This window comes from Bicyclus anynana, chromosome 7 (assembly GCF_947172395.1).
Source record: "Bicyclus anynana chromosome 7, ilBicAnyn1.1, whole genome shotgun sequence".
Classification (NCBI taxonomy): Eukaryota; Metazoa; Arthropoda; class Insecta; order Lepidoptera; family Nymphalidae; genus Bicyclus; species Bicyclus anynana.
Genome location: NC_069089.1, coordinates 7,703,844 through 7,727,975, shown reverse-complemented (window position 1 = coordinate 7,727,975; position 24,132 = coordinate 7,703,844). Strand labels below are relative to the sequence as shown.

The 24,132-nt window shown below is 35.2% G+C and overlaps 1 protein-coding gene across 7 annotated transcripts in view; it reads left to right on the top strand.

Annotated features, from left to right (window-relative positions):
• The first annotated feature begins 343 nt into the window (after positions 1-343).
• LOC112043704 (uncharacterized) overlaps positions 344-24,132 on the top strand; it is a 231,573-nt gene continuing 207,784 nt past the window's right edge. For 2 of the 7 annotated variants that reach the window (XM_052882476.1, XM_052882475.1), the window contains exon 1: positions 345-954. The gene's annotated coding sequence lies outside the window, so the exon portion shown is untranslated. Of the gene's footprint in view, positions 955-24,132 lie in introns of all 7 variants that reach the window. The other 5 variants (XM_052882480.1, XM_024079226.2, XM_052882478.1 and 2 more) reach the window with 4 other exon arrangements.

Here is a 24,132-nt window from a genome sequence, read left to right as displayed (position 1 = left end):
TCAGCCGTTTTGTTTAGTTATAAATAACTAACTTGACTTTGTACCTTATTAACTAGCGTATCCGTTAGACGTTGTACAATTTTAACTATTTGTTGATACTAACCATTAAGGGACCATTCAAATATACAGTTATTCACACAAAATATAATTTTACTCATTTCAGATGTTAGGAAGTTAGGTGACAATGGCGAACAACAAACATAACCTAGATATTACAGCTTACAGTGGTCAAAAACTTAGTAAAGTTTGTTAAAAGTGCACGGTACGCTATCGAAAATGTACGATCCAAAAGTTTACAGGTCGAGTGTAGTGCAAGGGTTGTTACCAGCTTGGGCGGGCTTGGGCGGCGTAGTGAAGCAGTCAGTCCACCGTCGCACGCCGACCCGCGCGCTTGTATGGCGCTGCACTTTCGCGACATCCCTATGGACTACGATCGACCAAACGAGACAAAACTTAATCACAACTTCCCCTCTGTATATATAAAATCCGAAGAAGCAAACGCGTTTACAACCAAAAAATGACTTTAAAATCACACCCCGCAAACTTTTTACCACCCTCGAACACTTATGTGATTAGCAACTCCTAGGTTCACTGTCCCCAAACATGCATCTCAGAAATTTATACCGAAACCTATTTATACACAAGAAACGACTGAAACTTTCTACTTGCAACCTTTAAAGTTTACACCTTTGTAATAAACAATTTATACGAATTTATAAATAGTTTTGGACATTATTTTTATCCTAATAGAAGTTACTCTTGGTAGAAATAAGTGTGACCAAAAAGTTTGAGTTAAAGTTATACTAATGACTGATTAAACTATAATATAATTAGAGTGCTATATAATCAAGTGTTTTAAATACAGTGTATAGTTTATCATTCTTAGAAACTAGTGTGTGTTTTAGTGTCCTTAGTGTGTTTGTTAATGTAAATGCCACATAGATATAACCTTTGGTAAGTTTTTTTTTAATTACCTACTTTAAAGTTAAAATTAATTATTGTTTCTACGTAGGTTTTTTTTAGTCAGTTACTACCTTTAAGTCTTTTTTTATTACTGTTTGGTTTAACAAAAGTTTATTCCGAATTTAATCTTTTATTATTAAAAAATAATTATAATCAGTATTGTAATATTGATTTTCATACATTATCGTGTTTCAAAAGTTGACTTTTCACGAATTAGGAGAGGATATTATACTTGGACGAAATATTACTATAATAATATAATATTACTTGTCTTACTATGTAATAATAAAAATGTTCAAATACATTATCATATGTAGGTAGGTACCTACCTACCTACTAAAAAGTGTATTACATAAATGTATATCAATTCATTTCAAGGTCGACGTACAATCAAAATAAAAATTTTGCACATTTTACTGACTATGATCAACTTCATATTTTATAAGTGTATTTTTGAACTCAAAACTGTCAGTTTTTATGCAAATTACTATGCTTCGAAGTTTTAAAGTCCTTACCGGAGACCTTTGCCCAGAAGTGGACGTCCATCGGCTGATAAAAGCATGATTAAAGCACATTTCATCGCTGTGATAATATGACTTTATGATGTGACCTGGCAACACTTGTAATAACAGTTCAATAGAAAGTAAACCAAGCCATCTCCACATTTAGTAGCTGTACGTTTTTAGCGAAGTCTTTGTGGTATACAAAGAAGCATGTTGCTTAATATCTTTAAAAGGAACCTAACCTAACAAGTTAGCCCGTTTCCATCTTAGATTGCTTCCTCACTTACCATCAGGGGAGATTGTAGTCAAGGGCTAACTTGTGGAGAATAAAAAAAAGGAACTTCAATGGCTTTCATAACATGAAGGTAGCCGAGCAACCGAATATTAACATGGTTTTGGAAGTAAATTATTTAAAATTATTGGAATTACCTTAATTAAAATTTTTTACTAAAGTTTGCTCGTATCATATAACAGAATAATAATTAAAGTTGTTAAAGAATCAAGCACGAGTATAACAATTTACAACGGAATATTCAAGAACAAAGTTCTACACGTGTTATTAAGGTCTATTGTTTATTAATATATAGTTATTGTTAATTATGTTTAATGAGGGATTTCATTACTGAAATATACGTACTAAATGTTACTGGTATATTTTTAAAGAAAATTTTAACCCTCATTAAAATGATCCCTCCAATTATGACGCCGGCTCATTCAAAATCCCTAAGCGTGGTCGCACACTAGCTACTCGTGTTCAAAAAATGCAGTCGACACTATTGTTCATACATACAGTCTTAATATAAGCGGCTAAATTTTATGTTTGTCGTCGATAGCTTATTGGATGCTTGCGTAACTAGCCATGGGGTGAAGTTAATTATTGAATTCTATTTAATTAATTATTATTAAGTTAATAAAATTAATGATATATTATAATTCGTCTGTACGTGTTTTCATCACCTAACTCCTAAACCTCCTCCTCCTAAGCAGCTGGGCCGATTTAGATGAAAATTTGTGTATATTTCAAGGGTGTTTGGGAAAATTCTAAGACGGTAGGTATAAAGGTCGGCTAGTATTATGTTAATTAAAAATAAATTATAATCATAAAGACTGATAATTTCTATTATAGACTAACTCATTTAATAAAGCTAAAAGTTTGTTACCTACTCCTTATAAATACAGTGTGCCTAGTGGGAGTTTTCAATAATTTCATACTGTTACTATCGCGTTAACGTAAACGCGAATTTATAATTGAAACAGTTGTGCAGTACTGCCACTAGATGGCGCTGTTTCAATTCCTCAGAAATTCGCGTTTACGTTAACGCGATCGTCACAATATCAAACTACCACTAGGCCCTCAGTAGGCCAGGTTCACTACGAAGTTTGCACCGTAAAAGGCAGGTTTGCAGGTGGCAGGTTTCATGTCTACCGTACTTATCTATCTATATTAAATTATAATTATCTGTACTAATATTATAAAGAGGTAAAGTTCGTGGTATTGTAGGGAGTAATTATTCTCTGGATCTACTGAACTGATTTTAAAAATTCTATTTCCTCTAGAAAGCTACGTTATTTGTAAGTGTCATAGGCTATATTTTATCCCCGTATTCTTACAGGGCTTCGGCTAGATTTCTATAATACTAAGTCTGACGTGGCAAAAAAATGTGAAACAATAAGTTACCAGTGTAAAGATATATTATGTAATCTTAAAACACGATATGCATTTATAAATGCTTCTTTAAAAATTAAGAGTTAACCGCTGTTAAAATATAAATAAAAACACATTATATTTGAATTTTAACCGGGCAAGCGTCCCATTTTTAATTTAGCCCGTAATGAGGACATTTAAGTTTTGCGCCGTTCGTGACAAACTGTTTAAACTGCAAACAAAAGTTTCAAATTCATGACTACGAGTATAAGTTACTCTTTGTTCACAATGAACCAAGCGACAAAATTTTTGTAATTAATAACTGGTTCACACGTTCATAATTACTTTTAAAACTTAGTAGTAGTATGTTTGTAAAAACACTTACACAAAGACTTGCCTTGAAGAAACTCCTTAAAATTAAATTCAATAATATCAGCCTATTTAAAGGAAGAAAGAAAGAAAAAACGTTTATTTTAAAATTATGCCACACACCATAATGCTAAAGCACCAATGCAGCGTCCGATGCCTCAACCACCTGAGCAAGGCAAGACCAAAACTCAAGTAGCAGAAGTCATGTTTGGCACAACCTTGAAAAAGGTACCAGCTCAGCATTTTGCTTTATGATCCAATTGCTGGAACATACATCAGTGATTTTCAGCTGATACCCTCATCCAGATGATACCACGGATATACACAGTCGCGCAGCGAAATAAAACTATTATTAAATTTAACTTAAAACAATAACAAACCAAAATTAAAAAATCTGTACTCTATACTAATATATAAAGCTGTAGAGTTTATTTGTTTATTTGATTGATTGAAAGCGCTAATCTCAGGGACTACTGGTCTGATATGAAAAATTATTTCAGTGTTATGTAGCCCATTTATCAAGAAAGGCTATAGGTTATATATTATTCCTGTATTCTTACGGGAACGGGAACCACGCGGGTGAAACCGCGCGGCGTCAGTTAGTGTAAAATAAAAATAGAACTAAACTAATATTTCAACGGTCCCTCTAAGAAATGGGTACATAGCCAGACCCGCCTCCTTTTAAGAAGCGGTTACAGGGAGTGTACACTTACAACGCTGCTACGCCGCAGGTAGGCGAGTTCAGGGTGTTAATGTTAAATTATTTCACGACTACTATCAGATAGATTTGCGACACTGTACCATTTGCTTCAAACAAGGGCATAAAGGGCAAGATTGCAGGCAAAAGAGGAGTAGGAAGATGGAAGTCCTGACTGTGAAACTTATGGAAGAGGACTGGCTTAAAAACATAGACAAGGAGAAATTTAGAAATCTGACCGCCGACCTTCATTGATGGAGAGGCACTTGAAAAAGAAAATCAGATATATGTTAATAATAACCACCGGTGACGACGTTTTACGTGCTCTCCAAGGTATAGAGATGTAATACCACTAATTCTGGACTGAGAATTTTTTTACTTAATTAGAAAAAAAAAGCTATGTACTTCAAAGCGTGATCTATGACTCCAACCTGGGACCTCGTTATTCAAAGTCACATAGACTTACCACTAAACCAACAAACAGTTAATCTAACAAATACAAATCCTATACCAAACTCAATCTGTGGTCTTGGCGTAGTGCCGTATAAAATAGATAGCTGGATAACAATTTCAAAATTTCAGTGATGCAGATAGCGTGGATTCATATACGGTTAGCTTTTTATTTTCACGATATTGAAAATTTTTATTTTAGATAGGTCTCGTCAAAGATAGGATTTCCTGTTCTTTTCCATGCTTCAAATTTTGTAGGTACAATAAGTAACAACTAGTACGTATTTTTGTTTTGTGATTAAATAATAATTGGTACACCACATGTAAGTCAAAGTAAAAGCTTCATATAGTACCTAGAGTTGGAGTAGTTTCATTTTTAACCGACTTCAAAAAAGGAGGAGGTTTCTCAATTCGACCGTATTGAATTTTTCTTGATCTTAGACATTTTTTTTTACAATTAACGTAATAGGTAGAGGCGTGATAGCCCAGTGGATATGGCCTCTGCCTTCGATTCCGGAGGTCGTGGGTTCAAATCCGGTCCGGGGCATGCACCGCCAACTTTTCAGTTGTGTGTATTTTAAAAAATTAAATATCACGTGTCTCAAACAGCACAAGTAAGCGCAGTGTTGGCCGACCTTGTTGGTGAACTGACGACATCAAGCGAGTCGCAGGGATTCGCTGGATGCAGGTGGCTCAGTATCGTGATGTTTGGAAGTCCCTACAAAAGGCCTATGTCCTGCAGTGGACGTCCATCGGCTGATATGATGATGATGATGATGAAATGAATAAACCATAATTTTAAAATATTAAAAAGGTAGTGTCTAAGATTTTCAGTATAAGTTATTTTAATAAACTGAACTTGACATATTGCAATAGTTCACTAAATTGTAGTATTATGATAAATCTGTTTTATTTAACGAGGGATGCGGGCAGAAAACAACGGGATAAACTTTGAGCTCACAGCTTAGTTTAAAACGACCAGACCACCAAATAAATAGCCTTACGGAGCAAAGAGGTTATCGTTCTACTGAATTTTGAACGTATTTACTAGTATTATCGTGATTTTCAGTACATTTTTACGAAAATTGTGCGAATGAATGAACGTAAGATTTGACACAGTTAATGTTTATATATGGAGAAAAACAAAGCTATTTTTATATAAAATGCTTTTTTTTATTCTTTACAAGTTAGCCCTGGACTACAATCTCACCTCATGGTAAGTGATGATGCAGTCTAAGATGGAAGCGGGCTAACTTGTTAGGAGGAGGATGAAAATCCACATCCCTTTCGGTTTCTACACGGCATCGTACCGGAACGCTAAATCGCTTGGCGGTACGTCTTTGCCGGTAGGGTTGTAACTAGCCACGGCCGAAGCCTCCCACCAGCCAGACCTGGACAAATTAAGAAAATCTGAATCTGCCCAGCCGGGGATCGAACCCAGGACCTCCGTCTTGTAGATCCGCGCTTACCACTGCGTCACGGAGGCCGTCAATTTAGAAATATTACACAAACTACTGCTTCATTGACACACAACATACACTCACGTACTAAACTGATTATTATCGTAAACAGAGAAAGGATTATAATCTCTTTGGTTTTATTCAATTTCATCATCCATAAATACGTACATTGAAATATAGATTACTAGCTGATACCCGCGACTTCGTCCGCGAAAAAAATATGATATCCACAATGTTTTTCCAAATAACAGCCAAATCCGGCAGTTTTGCGTATAAGACCATCATTACTATCATTACAAGTTTTTGCAAATCTCGCAGGAACCATGGTTATCTTTGGGATAACTTATGTGTTAATCTAGGTTATAAATATAGGGTACCTATTTATAGCTTCATTTAAAAATTTACACTAAATCGGTTTAGTAGTCACGGCGTGAGAGCGTTACAATTCAAGAAAACAAATTCAAGTAAGCAAATCTTTTTTTTTTTATTCTTCACAAGTTAGCCCTTGACTACAATCTCACCTGATGGTAAGTGATGATGCAGTCTAAGATGGAAGCGGGCTAACTTATTAGGAGGATGAAAATCCACACCCCTTTTGGTTTCTACACGGCATCGTACCCGAACGCTAAATCGCTTGGCGGTACGTCTTTGCCGGTAGGGTGGTAACTAGCCACGGCTGAAGCCTCCCACCAGACCTGGACAAATTATGAAAATCTCAATCAGCCCAGCCGGGGATCGAACCCAGGACCTCCGTTTTGTAAATCCACCGCGCATACCACTGCGCCACGGAGGCCGTCAAAAATCTCGGGAAACTATGGATTTTTTCGGGATAAAGAGTAGTTGCATTAATCTATTTGCAGCTATGAAGAGTAAAAAACATCCAAACATCCCTTACAAACTTACGCGTTTGTAATATTAGTAGGAAATTATTAGTTTGATGTGATAATAATAATTCTATGCAATTTTTAGTAATTAAATTAGTAAATTTCTTTTTCCGACACAAAATTTCATCTCTGTACCTACAGAAACAAATTTTCCGGGATAAAAGTAGTCCAATTATTATTTTAATTTACAAACGCTCGAGGCTTGTCTGTGTGAAACTCTGTATATCACAAAATCCTACTAGATATTTTCTGGATAAATTAATTAACCTATGTGTTAATCCAGGTTATAATCTATCTCCATTCCAATTTTTTGATAATTCGGTCCAGTATTCATGGCGTGAAAGAGTTTTAAACATTCATACCATCGTAACTATCAGTTTTCCACAAATCTCGGGAAACCATAGATTTTTTCGGGACAAAAAGTAGCATAAGCATTAATCCAGGGTATAATCTTGCGGCGTTAAAAAGTAACAAACATCCAAACATCCATACAAACTTTGTGTTTATAATATTACGAGTAGTACAATAATTTCAAATATTTTTAATTTTTAGTATGAATTTCGACCGCTGCACTGGGCGATTTTGCACCACTTATTTTATGCGAGTGTTCTTAGACATATTCGATGAAAATCGGTTAAGTCGTGTAAAAGTTGTGGTTGTGAAAGTGGGGAAGAAAAACCGAATGTCTGCAAATATACTCGAGTGAGGTGTCAAATGAAACCGCACTGAATGAGAATATTGACGACTTGATCGAGAGTGTAGTTAATAATTTCATGGCATTCGGGGGTTTTTTATAATTTTATGTTCATCTTTTTATATTTTTTGCACATACACATTACAACGACAATTTATGTGATGTAATTACGATTGACTACTATTGCTTCAATGATCAAACCAATTAGCCGATTGAAGTAGTCTTAAAATAAATTCAAGACAAGACAACAACTGGTTACAACACCCCACGCGACGAATTTTAAGTCCTGGTCAATATCTGAAGTAGAACACCCACTTACTATAATGAGAACACATTGGCAACGTCCGATGCATTTTGAATGTAAAAACGGAATTGTGCTCCTTAGATAATCTATTTAAATCAAAGGCTTTCAAACTAATTTTGCCCCCAGCCCAAGTATATTAGATATGTTACGTGCCAACAAAATTACCACAAAACTTGTACTAAACTCAGCTACTCCACTGAAAGTGCATATGCACAATTTTGTGTTTACTTACGTTATATATTTATTTAATATAGTTTTACACTTTCTGAATAATAAGAATAATACAACTCGACACTTCAGACAATATTTAAGTATTATTACCTATGTATAATCACCTTACGTTGTTTGCTATGCAACTAAATGAAATAATGACAGTTGGGCGCCTTTTTTCGTCTCAGATTCTAGTGGCATGTCTAATAGTAAAATATCATTGCCTGAGCTCCCTTTGGCTTTAGAAGGTACTAGATTTCAGGGGTCCAGGTCCTCAATTGTTGTAGTACTTTTCTTATTTTCTACGCGATATAATGAGGAATTACCAGATTGATCTTTAACGGTGTTTTTGAAGGGTTGCCGCAAAACTGAGTGCCTGCTATTGGAGGGGAAAATATTAAAAAGAATACGCTTTACACTTTGATGATTGAGGGTTTAGACCCTCGCAACCTGCTATCTTTTAAAATCATCACATATCCAACTCCGCAATTGGATACCGTAGTTAAAAGTGGAAGCAAAGAATACGCTTTTCACATTGACGATTGTGGGTTTAGACCCTCGCAACCTGCTATCTTTCAAAATCATCACATATCAAACTCCGCAATTGGCTACCGTACTTAAAGGTGGAAGCAATATCTGAGAAACTTTCAGCTATAAAATGAGTTATGGCTACTAGTTTCTTAGTCCATCACGTGAATATCGTGGGCTCACATGAGGTAACCGGAATCATCCAAACTAACAACATATAAAATATCATAATATTTTGAATGAAAACATATCTATTATTGATCTGTCACCAGGGATAGTGCGCCCGGCTGTTATGGCCACTTATATAAAGATTATTCTGACTGTGCCAAGTCCAATGACATCGTGTATATTTTTGTATTAGTTTTACAATGCCAAACGTAAGCAGTGTTATATGTAGATTTAATTGGAAAATCATTAAACACGTGTAAATTGACCGTGATAATAAATTTGGTTAACAACCACGTTAAGGTTTAATTAAAAGCATTAATCTTAATTATTACCTACTAGTACTATTGTTTAATATAATAAAACTAAATTTGTACATCCCTACCGATTTATGACTCGTTAATGTTAAAGTTAATTTGTTTTGTTCTATTGTTTAAGTATCTGTTGCGATTTCACACCTTAACCAAAAATTTCTATAATATATAATATAAGTGATAAATTAAGAATATAAAAACACATTTTTATTTTTTAAATTTTCGCACCTATCCATTTGTTAACTGATGAATATCTTAGAAAGAACTAAATGAATCTTTATACTGTTTACTGAGATACACAAAATACCTATATTTTGTGTACTAACTTAAAATCTTAGTTTTATTAGACTAACAACTTGAAATAAAAAAAAAATATATTTTAACAGAGTTTGTTTAATTTAATTTTATGAAGTAACGACTAGAACTAAAGCTTCAGTATTAATTTGTCATGTTTAAACATTCACTACGTTTTTGCAAGTTTGCTAAATTAGTGAACCCAGTTTGGTTACTTAAAATTTCATTAGAATTCTACGAGAATTAAACTTTCGTCTTAATTAAAGTTGGCCCTTTTACTATCAAAAAAAACTTGCTTTTACTTTTTTTTCTTTTCAATTCGTTATTATTACCTAACGTTGGTTAGAGTGATCTTGCGGTCACAGGGTATCAATTTTTTTGAACTACCTACTCTTACAACTAAGAGTATTAGTACTTTGCTATTACTTTTATATATTTCTGTTACCTATTCTATAGTAAAAATCATTTGCATGAGGATGGACTATTGGTACATTAATTTCGTCAAATAATATGTCAATAAATTATTATTTTTTAAATTAAGTAGCTCCTTTACATGTAAAGTTGGGGATGATTTACTTTTACTCATTCATCCCATATTCTAAGTGACTAAGACCACTTCTCGATTTAGCGATCTGTTTATGAAATATCTATGCCAATATCATTAAGAGGTAAGTTTGTGAGGTTTTAGGGGTAATCTCTAGATTTACTGAACTGATTTTGATTTTTTTTTAATATATGTTATTTGCGCATGTCATAGACTATGTTTTATCGCCGTTTTCCCTCGGGAACGGGAACTCGTAGGTGAAACCGCGAGGCATTTGCTAGTTTAAGACACATGGAATACATACGCGCTATAGCATTTATTTAGAAATCGGTTAAAAATACTAATTACGGATGAATTGATTAATAGGTACAGAGTTAGTTTTACTATGTTTTATAATGCCATTTCTGATTTATTATTTGCTAGCGGACGCTTGCGACTTCGTCCGCGTGTAATTCAATTTTTCATAAATCCCGCGGGAACCATGGATTTTTCCGGAATGAGAAGTAGCCTATGTGTTAATCTAGAGTAAAATCTATTTCCAGTCCAAATCAGATCGCTTCAGTAGACGCACCGCAATGAAGAAACAAACATACTCACTTACACACACACACTCACAAACACACACACAAACACAAACACACAAACTTTCACCTTTATAATAGTAGTGTGATAACTTTTATAAACTCAACTCGTTGTCTCTGGAATTCATTTTGAAACGTTACTTATTCATTCTCGTCGTTTATATAAGCTTAAAAAGCTCTTTAGCTTTTGAAAAACTACATTATACACTCTTGACCTTTTTAACGTTTTACGGATACTAAACATTTTAGTTGTTATAAACTATATTTGCAAGTCTATTATGGTCGCGTTCACTCGACGTTGGGAGATATTCTCATATTTGCATTTCGAAGTATCTGCTTCTAAAGCTAAGTTGTTTTTAAATAAGTTTTATTACAATTTAAATTTTCATTCTGAAATAGTGTAAAATCAGACCGCGTTTACTTTTAATGGATGGAGAGCGAATATTCATGAGTTTTTCTTTCTTTTTCTAATGTTAGCCACGTATTTTGAACATGACCAATATAGATGAGGGTATGACGACAAAAACCATCAGCTTTAGCGTTTTGTATGTGGATATGACATTATGAGTCGAACTCTAGACATCTAGTTTACGAACCCAGGCTCTAAACCGTGAAACTACTGATTGTATGATTTTACAATTGTCTAATGAGAGATTTGGCTAAATCACCTAAGCTCAAGATTTTTTAAGATTTTGTTAAGATCGTGATTTTTCTGAGAAATAGACATATGTACATACTGTATAATTATGTTAGCATACCGACTGATATCTCAAAGCTTTAAGATTTCTATATTGTTTAATTTCGAAGTTATTGTTAACTTAGAAGTTTGATTTTATCACAGCTTCAAAATAGTGTAGATATGAGAGTATGGTGTTAATTTCGACTTAGTACCTTCACGAGGTCCCGAAAAAGGTCCCGTGATAGATAACTTCTGCTTTTTTTTTCTATATGGGACCCTAAAATCTACAATGTAGTTTTAATATTAGTAAGTTTCATAATTTCCTTAGCGCTGAAATAAACCACATTAAAACTAAAGTGGCTCTTGATTTATTGTCGGATGGAAAGACATCTAGACGTGCTATTAATATAGATAACAATAAATAAGAAGTTTTATTATTAGAATAATTGCGCGGAGACAACGCAAGCTGAGAAAATTACGTATTTCGAGTTTTATTCACACATTTGTTGTATATTTGAATGTGTTAAGAATAATTTAATGTATTTAACGTTTTATATCATACCACCGGATGCCATGCCGTTTTACTTATTAGTTCCCGTACTTTTGAAAATGCTCTAATCTTTCTGATAATATTAAAATATATGATAATTATATTATCATTTATACACAAAAAAAACCTACTTTGAAGAAACATATTACTTTTTGTGCCTTCTTATCCAATGTTGAAAGAAATTGCCAAGCCAAGTGCCAAGTGGGATGTCGATTCTCTTTCTACGATCGCAAACGTTTCGAAAACTAGAAAAGTTTATGGGAATCTGAAGATCTCAATCGGAAGATCTGCCGATCTTGATCACGTGACCTGTCGATAGCAAAATATGTCATTTCCATATATTTTTGAATTTTCTAGGCGTTAGCGATCGCAGAAAGAGAATGGACGTGCCACTTGGCTACAGGCCCTTGTTATTTTGCGAAAGTTCTCTATTAAGGTGTTTCGCTTTTCTCCGTTAAAATTTGATGATTCCAAACGGGAGGACCACCCTACGAACCCTTTGAACATACACGTCTCTAGAAAAACGGAGCACCCATATCAGATTTTGACTCATTTTAAAGTGTTTAACTCGTTTTCTACAATTGATCTAGACTCTAGAATACTTTTTGCAATTAAACACTGAATAGTAAAAAAGTATCTATTAATATTTACCGTATAAATCAAGACAATCTAAATTCAAAGCATTTGAATTTCGCCCATGCAACATTTGATGTGGAGCTGAGATAGCCCAGTGGATATGACCTCTGCCTCCGATCCCGGAGGGCGTGGGTTTGAATCCGGTCGGGGACATGCACCTCCAACTTTTTCAGTTGTTGCATTTTAAGAAATTAAATATCACGTGACTCAAAACGGTGAAGGAAAAACATCGTGAGGAAACCTGCATACCAGAGACTTTTCTTAATTCTCTGCGTATGTGAAATCTGCCAATCCGCATTGGGCCAGCGTGGTGGACTATTGGTCTAACCCCTCTTATTCTGAGAGGAGACTCGAGCTCAGCAGTGAGCCGCATATGGGTTGATAATGAACATTTGATGATGCTTCAATGTTATAAAACTGATGCAATGAACCAGGATCTAAAGTCTAATTCAAAAAGAAATTGGCTATTCACAATTTCAGAATACCGTGCTTTCCTTCGTGCAGATCGAAAATTTCCATTTTAGATCAAGTAAAAGAATTTTCCAACTTCAATATTAGTTTCTCATCATTTCTGTAACAACTTTATCATTTTTCTATTTGCGTAGTACATTTTACAATGTCGTGAAAAATTATCCGTACACCTGTCACGATCTGGGTTAAAAGAACTTGCAATTTAAAAACAACAACGTGTCCCAAATAGTTTATTTTGGTGTTTTTAAATGACTAACTACTGAAAAATTGCGAAGCTTTAAAAACTTTCGTTACTAATAATATACGTCTCTCTGTGTTACGGCCCATTAACCTAAATAAATCAACAAACGTTCATCTTTTTGTGTGTGTACCAGTGATTTACACACTTGCAAACACCCGACTTCTCCCGCGTCGAAAATTTGAGCCTTCTTACTTCGAAGGTTAAGCTCCGATTTCCCTCCCTTAACGTAGGCGTCCACATATGCGTATCGTACCTACGTATCGGATGCATCACATCAATCGGATTTTTAATTTCACGGTAGATAAAATCCGTTCGATGCAATCCGTACGATGCGTATCAGTGGACGCATTTGTATGACTTTCTATACAAAGAATCCGTTTGATGCAATGCGTTCGATACGTACGTGGACGCCTACCGTTATGGTGCAAATATTGTAAAACTATAAATTTATTAAATTCATTAATTAAAAAGTCATTTAGATTTCAAAACATAATTATAACATATTTTGAACACTTCTGAGAAGACATTATATAAAATGAAAATTAACTTTACATTATTCAAAAGTTCCGTTTTATGTAAAGGCATGATAAAGATATAATTATGTAGGAAGATGGATGCTTAAACGCAAGATTCTTATCGTAAATTTACCTAATTCTCTATTCGGGATAACTGGAGTTAATAATAAGATTCAATTTCCTGAGGGGAAACATTTGCGGGGCTGAGCGAAAGTGTGGAACCTAATAGCTCACTGTGTTTGTAATTTGTGACTGAAATTAAAAGCTTTTTGGTATATTTAGATGACATATTTTGTTAAATAATAAATTAAAGGGTAAAGTAATGGTTATTTTTTAATTACATATTCGTTATTCATCATCCTCAGCCTACTTTTAATAATCATTAAAAAATCTCGATTTTTTTATATCTTACCTTTTTATAGCATTACCTACTACCTTAACTTTATTACATACCTAATAATTGGTAGCTAAACACCCTACTTATACTAGTAGTACTGAAGCAAAAAATAAGCTCAAATGCAAATTATATTATTGACGTGACAACGTCTTATAATTCGATGGAGCCGGCTGCACACTCGAAAAAAGATGACGCCATGCGTCGTTCCCTCGCTCTAGGGTTGCCAACTTTTTTTACAAGAAATAAAGTATATTCTTTGAAGATTTTCAAAAACCGAACATTCTCTTTTGAAAAATGCAAAAATTCCATCAGTATTTTCTTATGACGTTGTCACGTTCAACTATCGTCAGTAAACCGACTTTACAGACAACCGTTTTTTTTTAATAAAGGGATACGCTTTAATTTTAAATTTTACAGTGAATGTTGGCTGTGCGTACTCCGTTACTTCAAGAAATATTCTACATTTTAACTTTTTATGGGTCATTAAAGTATATTTTATTGTCCAGCGCTTGGCTACAATTGTGTCTGATGGAAAGCAATTATTATGAGTGTCCAATTTGGGCAAGTGCCTATTTACAAGTAATACGTTGTCAAGAAAGTTATTGCGATTTTTGTTATTTGATTTCTTAGTGCTCACGCAGACCGAAAGCTTCGGAGCTCTGCGTTTTGCACAGTATTTGTAACTTTAATTATACTGTAGATAGCTGGTAGTCACACCGCACTACCTGCTGCCTGCGCAATGCTGTGAAATTATATACATGAAAAAGCAAAACGCAAAACGCCAAACGCGAAACGCAAAACGCCAAACACAGAACGCAAAGCGGAATTTAAGGCTCATGAACCCTTTGTATATGCGCTAGCCCTTAGTCATATCCAGTATTTTTTTTATTTTTGAGACTGCAGCTTATTGTGTTTACTTTTTTATCATATAACTATCCGACAAATGCGGTTACGCCCGCGTAGTTTTTGTTCCTGTTAGAACACGGGGATAACATAGAGCCTATGACACTCACAAATAACGTGGTTTTCCAGAAATACACACCTTTTTATAATAGGCTTAGTAAATCCAGAGATTATCCCCTACAATACCACAAACTTTAAATCTTCATAATATTAATATAGATTTTAAAATAATACTACACTATTAATTACTAACATTACTATTTATTCTGGTTTGAATAAAACAGAATGATTCATAAGAAGAAAAATTTTGTTACCTAAATAGATCTTAGCTTGAAAAGGAGGTTGGCGAAAGTGGGAGTCACACTCTAAAACTATTATTTTTTTAAGATGCTTGTAAAAAAATATTGAGATTTTACAGAACGGAAATCGAAGGAAAGAAATGCATTTGCAAGTGCATTTTATTAGCAAAAAAGTCGTCTGCAAAAACGCCTTGTCGTATTTATGAAACAATCACGCAGTTGTAGGTCAGCGGTGGTGTTTTTCACATTTATGTATAAATAGGGTGCCTTCTAATTTAAGGTATTTTTTCCCCTGCTTTTTGAGACTGCTTACTATTTACTTATTTCTTAGTTGAATCACGATAAACAACTATTAATAGGTATCCATTAAGCACGCTACTTCTATCAGCTAGTCCCAAAATACATGCAATCTCGCCATTCTCCTTTAATAACGTTTATTAAATCATCATTTTTTAGTACTTTTTAGTTTAAAGTCACTTCCAATTTGCATAAAAGCTCACTCAAGTATAAGTTACAGGTAACTAAGTACCTTTCGCTAATTAGTTCAGACACGCGCTAGTTTAAGCTTAGTTTCAATATAAGATCTCAAGGTACACACGACATCTTTTCACAGTGAATACAATGAAAGTATAATTTTTCATTCCTAGCACTACGAGTAATAAAGTAAGTCAGTACTCCTCAGCTAGAATATAGAGATAAAAAATTAGGTCTTATCCATTTCTCTGGACTGTTTTAAATTTAAAGAAGACTTTATGAAAAGTATTTTATGTAACAGATTTCTTCCATCGAAATAATTACTACGTATATGGATATAGAATAGACTCTGATTAGGATACTGCCATTGTTTATTATTGAGAGCCCAGTGGATACAACCTCTGCCTCCAATTCCGGAGGGTGTGGGTTCGAATCCGATCCGGGGCATGCACCTTCAGGATTCAATTAGTTTTAATTACAAAAAACAATTTGAAACTGAACTTTTTAACCCTAATATACAAAATTTAATACCTTTCCTTGAGAACTGATTACATTTCAAGACGGTGGAGTAAATGTTAGCAGTTAATTTTTAACGACATTCATTAAAATTAAAATAAGAAATGTTTCATTATTTTTGTAACCTTACTAGACCGTAACAAGCAGATCAATACTTTTAATATATTTAAAACTATTAATGTAGAAACCATCTCTCCAGTACGCAGTCTGCGTTGTTTTATAGCCGGGAGGTCCTGGATTCGTTTCCCTTGTTGGGATTAGATATTAATTTGTTAGCACGACCAACATCATCTTCATAATATATCAGATTACTAGCGGACGCCCGCGACTTCGTGCGCGTGGAATTTAGTTTTTCACAAATTTCAGCTAATTCTATTCAGTAGTCGAGGCGTGAAAGAGTAACAAACATTCATATAATTAAAATCATCAGCCTTCGCAAATCTCGGGAAACCATGGTTTTTTTCGGGATAAAGAGTAGATAAGAAGTATGTGTTAGTAAAATCTATTTCCATTCCAAATTTCAGCCAAATTGCTACAGTAGTAGCGGCGTTAAAGAGTAACAAACATCCAAACATACATTCAAACATCCATACAAACTTTCGCATTTATAATATTAGAAGAAGTATGACTTTCATAGCATTTAGCGTTCCGGCACAATGCCACGAAGAACTGCATTAGGTATGGGTAACTTGCACCTTCCATGGTAAGTTTGGCGAGCTAAACTAACCTAGACTGAATTGTTGCTTAACACCTAATGAAACTTCCAGATAATAAGCAAACAGATCTCTGATAGTTGACAGACATACGGTGCTCAGGCTCACAGATTTGATACATTAGGAGTTAGCAAGTTTAGACAATGAACTCTGGCAGTAGCCAGCCTAACCTAGCCCACAAGAATACGTAGAATCTAGATTAGTAAATCTAGATTCTACGTATTCTTGTGGGCTAGGATCCAAGATTTGTAACACTAGTAACTTTAGTTTTTCAAGCTAATTTTCAGCGAACACTTAAAATTAAGCATCATTATCGTTTAGCATATATCCTGCTAGCCTATTCACTATATTGGTCTTTATTATCAAGCTATTAAATAAACATCACATTAATTGAGAAATGTCATTTCCCTACTGTATGATATCTACAAGTAGGCCCCGGATGACATTTGTTCGTTTAAGTCAACAAGCATACGTCAAAGATAGTGAATTAGCCTGCTGTGTTCAAAAGTGCTTGTTAACTAAGCCTAATTGAAATAAATAAATTTTGACTTAATTTGACTATGGCTTAACGTGCTCCTAGGCTCCAAAAAAAAGAGAAATAAGGCTGGTTTTAGAGTCACGCTGACCGGACGCTGACCGTCGGTGCTGACAACTCAGCGCGTAGCGCGCCGAACGCCACAAGCGCTGATAGCTACGCGTTATTCAGAAAAGCTCCCTAGGAGTTCATACATTACGTCTGTCAGCGTCTTGTCAGCGTGACTCTAAAACTAGCCTAAAGGGTCTACACTTATGACAAAATTGCTTAAACAAAGGAATGTGATACAATGAGAAAGGAATACTACAGCACTCGGAATCAGGCCACATCAATCATCTTTTGGATATAATATCTTTTACGTAAAATGTATTTTAAGTGACAGATTTTTATCGTAAATTGGCTGAATTCTCTAATCCTGTGAACGAAGTTTATAATAAGACTCAATTTCCTGCGGGACACATTCGCGTAGCTCAAAGAAAAATCGTGGAAATTTCTAAGGCTTTAGCGAGGTAAAATTAAATGAAACATTCATGCACTTTTAAACAAGTAAGAAACAAAAGAATAACTTTTAATATTACTTACTGCTTTCTACCTTAAAATAAATGCAGTTCTAAGTTAATTCGTCTAATGTTGTGAAGTCCAGTTACACCAGATTGGCTCAACAGATTTAGATAAATTTAGGCAGAATACATATTGGTAGGCAATTTTGGAGCCAAGTTAGGACCGAGTTGAGTTTGGAAGGTAGCAGGTTTCAAGGTTCCAGTTCCTCAATAGTCCAAGTATAAAATGTATCTGTAGTCTTTTTTTTACTTTCTACGGAATATCATGAGAAATTTATATAATTTCTACAGTCCCTAGATTACAAAAGCAGTGGTAAATCTTTGCTAGCGACACTCAAAGTCCAACGCTGACCCAATGCAGATTGGGAGACTTCACACACGTAGGGAATTAAGAAAATTCTCAGATATGCAGGTTTCCTTACAATGTTTTCAACTTTTGAGACGCGTGATATTTAATTTCTTAAAATGCACGTAACTGAAAAGTAGGAGGTGCATGCCCCGAACCGGATTCGAAACTATGCCCTCAGAATCTAAGACATAGGTCTCTGAATCAAAGCTACCGAGGTAGCTCAACGAGTTGCGAAGCTCAAGTGACAACGGGTGAGGCTCATTGTACGATGAGCCTTTGGACTTTGGAGTCGTAAGTTGTTCAGAATGTCGACCACGAAACGAATAGCAGTGTTGGCTGATCGACGCCATTATGGAGGTTACAGGCAGACCTGGGATGCAAGCGGCTCAAGACCATGGCATTTGGAAGATCTTATGGAGGCATATCTCAAGCAGTTCACATCCTTTTTTCCTGGTCATATCCACTGGGCAATAAGGCTCTCAATACTAGATGTATGTTAATATTCTAGTTATATAATGACCAATCTAGTTAGAAGATAGCTGGCATACATATAGTGTGACGTAAGAACGGTCACCGCAAGACGGATATAATCTTGTTAGCACGTGGAATTCGTTCGAACAATGCACATCCTACATTCTGAGAAGTCCAATGCTGACAAGTCAGATTGATGCTCCGCACTACCGCAATCTCGTAACCTCGACGTGGCACGCATTGGTAAACTACTGTATATAATATGGCCACTGTACACATTATTAGTACTAGCAGACGCCCGCGACTTCGTCCGCCCTTTAACCTGCATCCAGCTCTATCGCAAAATACCATCTTAGCGGACACCTACTAACTTTAAGCTACTTCCCTGCCAAATTTCATCTTTATACGTCAAGTAGTTTTCGAGATTTCGTAATATATGATCTTTCGAATTTATTTATTAAGATAAAGGTTTCAACACATTTTGCCGTTTAGAAATTCGCTTTGAAATAAATGAATTTTGACTTTGATTTGTATTTAGATTAAAACATTTTTTTATTGCGTCTTTTAAGAAAACGACACTGCGTTTGATTTGTATTTGGTTTTTCACATTTTTTTTATTGAGTAAATAAAAAAATATAAAAGAAAATTACTTTGACTTTGATTTTGATTTGTTTTTTATTTTAAACATTTTTATTGCTTCTAGTAAGAAAACTTTGACTTTGATTTGTATTTGGTTTTGTTTTATATTTGGTTTAAACATCTTTTTATTGCTTTTATAAAGAAATGACATTGATTTATATTTTGTTTTGCTTAAACATTTTTTATTGCGTCTAATAAGGCACTATCACTTTAATCACTTTAAAAACTGCAATCGACTGCGATTAAAATGGTTATTAAAAAGTTAAAGATTTTTTAAAGCAATTTTTAAGGGAACTTTAACGGGAATTAAGCGAATAAATTCACAGGATGCTAGTAACTAATTAAATGAGAGACCTGTTCTCAATGACTGCCTACATAGTCAATGGCTGTACGAGTATCTACTCATTATTAATCACGAAATCTCAGATCATACGTCATTCGATCATCGTATATTTATTTCAGATATTTCCGCTGCGTAAAGGAAAAGTATAAAAATAAGCCTTCACTCCTACGTAATTCCAATTTGATGCAACAAGAGCTTTCCAATTTTAGAACGTATACTCGTATATTGATCGAAAGCTCCCTCACTTGCAGATTAGATAGCTACACCTACAAACGTACACAATAGGCCGAGAATAGTAGAAGTGCAGATAACCCCTATCAGACTAATTACATACGTGAAACGGTGAATAAAATTGCTGATAAATTCCATCAGTCAAGCAATATTATTATATTAGTGCCGTGATAGCCCAGTGAATAAGACCTCTGCCTCTCAGTCCGGAGGGTGTGGGTTCGAATCCGGTCCAGGGCATGCCACCTCCAACTTTTCTGTTGTGTGCATTTTAAGAAATTAAATATCACGTGTCTCAAACGGTGAATGAAAATCATCGTGAGGAAACGTGAATACCAGAGTGTTTTCTTAATTCTCTGCGTGTGTGAAATCTGCCAATCCGCATTGGGCCAGCGTGGTGGACTATTGGCCTAATCCCTCTCATTCTGAGAGGAGACTCGAGCTCAGCATTGAGCCGAATATGGGTTGATAATGATGATGAACGTGTGGTTCCCGTTCCCGTAAAAATATGGCGATAATATATAGCCTATAGCCTTCCTAGATGAATGGGCTATATAACACTAAAAGAATTTTTCAAATCGGACCAGTAGTTCCTGAGATTAGCGCGTTCAGTCAAACAAACAAACTCTTCAGCTTTATAATATTAGTATAGATGGGAAAATTTTAAAACACTTTATTATTTTTATGCGTGCTACTTTAACGTCGAAATGTTTGTTGGCTTATATTTACTTCCTTCGATGCTACAACCCTTTGTCGGTCTTGGCCTCCTCTACCACTCTTCTCCATTCTTTTCTTCACGTTTTTTTCCCACACAGCAAATTTTTCCATTTTTTGCAATATTTCTTTAACACAATCTAGCCATCTTTTTTTAGGTCTACCTTGTAACCTTTTTACCCGTGGTCTCCATTTTGTCATCACTATAGGCCCTTTGATGTTCTCTTTACGTGCCCTAGCCACTGTATATATGAAGGGATAAGCGCCATATTTCAACGAATTTACTCATCATCATCATATCAGCCGATGGACGTCCACTGCAGGACAAAGGCCTTTTGTAGGGACTTCCAAACATCACAATACTGAGCCACCTGCATCCAGCGAATTCCTGCGACTCGCTTGATGTCGTCAGTCCACCTTTGTGGGGGGTCGGCCAACACTGCGCTTACTAGTGCGGGGTCGCCATTCCAGCACCTTGGGACCCCAACGTCCATCAGCTCTTCGAACTATGTGCCCCGCCCATTGCCACTTCAGCTTCGCAACTCGTTGAGCTATGTCTGTGACTTTGGTTCTTCTGCGGATCTCCTCATTTCTGATTCGATCACGCATAGATACTCCTAACATAGCTCGTTCCATCTCCCGCTGTGTGACTCTGAGCCTTCTTATGAGGCCCATAGTTAGCGACAAGTTTAACGAATTTACTCAAAACCTTGAAATTACAATGTGTCGATTTTCGCAAACGTGAGAAATAATTGTAAAAGAAATAAAGACAAACACGAAGCAATTAAAAGTATTATAGGAAAACTGTGTAACGTGTAATTGCTGCCATCGTCACCGTTTCTTCACACTCAATTCTCCGTAGAAAGTGCTCAGTTAAAATTACTCCGACATAAAAAGCGAAACCGTCACGCCGCTACGGAACTCTGATGGATAAACTGTCACAAATATAAATTCAGCATTCGTTTTCAAGGATTCTCAACAAAATGTAGGTTTTCTGTTGAATTTTTAACATTTGGTGTTATTAATCAAATAGTTTATTAGTTGAATATCAAAATTTTACAGAAAAAAATTTGTTGTCTGTAAAGTCGGTTTACTGACGATAGTTGAACGCGACAATGTCATAAGAAAATGCTGATGGTGTCGTTGCATTTTAAAAAAAAAAATATTTGTTTTTCTTAAATATTGTTTAATAATCTTCATAGACCAAAATATACTTTATTTCTTGTAAAAAAAGTTGGCAACCCTAAAGCGAGATCATACCTTATTTCTTGTAAAAAAAGTTGGCAACCCTAGAGCGAGGGAACGACGCATGACGTCACTTTTTTTCGAGTTTGCATCTTCTTCGAATCATAAGACGTTGTCACGTCAAAAGTTTACACTTTTAAAATAAGTTTTAGAACTAACAAGTAGCAATTGGCTATCAAATTATTACACTGAGTACTTTCAGTCAAAATTTTGATTTAGATTTTTCTAAATGGTTTATGTTATAAAATATAGATTATAAAGGGGGCACACATCTTATTGACCCAACATCTTAATATATAAATGCGAAAGGTCATTCATCACGAAATCTCGAAAACCGCTTGATGTACAAAGCTGAAATTTGGCAGAGATGTAGTTTATATTTAATAGGTGTCCACTAAGTACAGATTTTGCAATAGGGCCGGATTAAAGAGTCCGCTAGTTATACTATAAATAATTGCATTTCCATGCCCAGTTACGAGTATAGTACCTATATCAAAATAACATAACTGGGCACGGAACATTTTAGAGTTCACTTTAACCGAACTATCATGTCAGAAGTCATAAGACAGACCAAAGATTACCAGGTTATCGCAGAATGTGAAAAACTTACCTATATAGTTAACGAGATTACTCGTTTCCAATCCAATAATAATTTCCAAGTATCTTACACGTAGAAACACGTTAAGCAAACGTGTTAATTAGCTAAAAGCCAATCCAAAAGTAAAATTCCATGTGTATTCGTCCAAATGATTTCTGATACGTTTTGTACGCTCCAACTAATTAAAACTACAATTAAAATTATTTAAATATTTTTACCATTATATATATATATATATATATATAGTTTTGTTTTTTTTTTAAGAGCAGTGATAGCCCAGTGGATATGACCTCTGCCTCCGATTCCGGAGGGTGTGGGTTCGAATCCGGTCCGGGGCATGCACCTCCAACTTTTCAGTTGTGTGCATTTTAAGAAATTAAATATCACGTGTCTCAATCGGTGAGCCGAATATGGGTTGATGACGACGATATAGTTTTTTAGGGCAAATTCTCGAGGTGTAAAGTTGAAATCAAAATAAAACAATCAAGTTTGCAACCTCTTAGAACAGTAATAATTCGTAAAACTAACTAAAAACTATGGTGAAGTAGTAAGAAACTACGTTTACGATATATCTGTACAAAAACATCCAAATATTTGTATCGGCACGACGAATTGAACAACAAAAGTGACCCACAGGAACTATTACAATATTGAGTTCTGTTTTTACCTTGTTCGTGTCGTTCTGCAACTCTACTCGGGCTTATTTGAGCTTTACTTTTATTCCTATAGTTCTTTCTCTGTTGTTTCGTGAGCAAGTTTGTGTTAATTCCGTTTGATAAGATTAGATGCCATGGGGTCATTGTCTCTATAAAGGATTGGCTACTTTATTCCTACTGCTTGGATTTCGGCGATCCGTAAAACACTTAACTATTCGTAAGTTTCCTGTGCCACAGAATCTGCGATATTCCTCACTTTAAGAAGGCTGAAGGTTTGGCAGCCCATGATAATATACTTATTATAGTTTTTTTTTAACATTAATGCGGTTTAGACCGCACTAAGTTGGAGCGCGCTTTCCTAGAAGATGCCTATTTGCCTTGAAGGTACTTAAAATTTAAATGTCAAGAAACACAAACAAACCAGACAACTTGTACGAAATAATTTGTAGGTGTTTATCGGAAGGGCATTCCAAATTTTTTCAGTGCGGATGCAAATCATTTCGTACAAGTTGTCTGGATATTCACAACGTGAGGATCCCGTCGTTCGCGGCATCTTGCTGTTCTGTGGTAGAAAGGAAAAGGAGGAAAAAGATGGTGCAGGAAATTCCTGCAACACTCACCAAAGTGTATTCGGTAAAAAACTGAGAAGCGATGGTGTTGCAAAGTTTACAATTTCGCCTCAACGGTTCGTTACCAATTATCCTTCTAGCGTGGCGCGTTGGAGGTAAGTATTGTAGCCATATAAGGAGCATGAATCGTGGTGGAAGTAACAGGAATTTAACAAAGATCCAAATC